This window comes from Nematolebias whitei, chromosome 3 (genome assembly GCF_014905685.2).
Source record: "Nematolebias whitei isolate Nwh7 chromosome 3, NemWhi1, whole genome shotgun sequence".
Taxonomy (NCBI): domain Eukaryota; kingdom Metazoa; phylum Chordata; class Actinopteri; order Cyprinodontiformes; family Rivulidae; genus Nematolebias; species Nematolebias whitei.
In genome coordinates this window covers 2,454,495-2,454,971 of record NC_056500.1, presented here as the reverse complement: position 1 = coordinate 2,454,971, position 477 = coordinate 2,454,495, and the positions used below count along the sequence as shown (strand labels likewise).

Genomic DNA, 477 nt, shown 5'->3' with positions numbered 1-477 from the left:
GGGCGACAGGCAAGGAGAGGGGCGACAGGCAAGGGGAAGGGCGACAGGCAAGGAGAGGGGCGACAGGCAAGGAGAGGGGCAACAGGCAAGGAGAAGGGCGACAGGCAAGGAGAGGGGCGACAGGCAAGAAGAAGGGCGACAGGCAAGGAGAGGGGCGACAGGCGGGGGCGTCAGAATCATCTGTAATGTGGGGGGGACAGTGTGTCTGTACAAAAAAAGCAACATTCATCTAGATTTCCTTTAATTCCACATTTAAAATGGTTCTCACCAAGTTCATTCAGCTGTGGGTTTTAAAGACATTGTAACTTTAACTCACTATAACTCGCTTTAACTCATTATAACTCGCTTTAACTCACTATAACTCACTATAACTCTCTATAACTCACTATAACTCGCTTTAACTCATTATAACTCACTTTAACTCACTATAACTCACTATAACTCACTATTACTCACTTTAACTCACTATAACTCACT

The 477-nt window shown here is 45.7% G+C and overlaps 1 protein-coding gene across 1 annotated transcript in view; it reads right to left on the bottom strand.

Moving 5' to 3' along the window:
• The window catches only part of patj (PATJ crumbs cell polarity complex component), an 81,234-nt gene that overhangs the window by 9,382 nt on the left and 71,375 nt on the right, over nt 1–477 (bottom strand). The gene's annotated exons all lie outside the window — the stretch shown is intronic.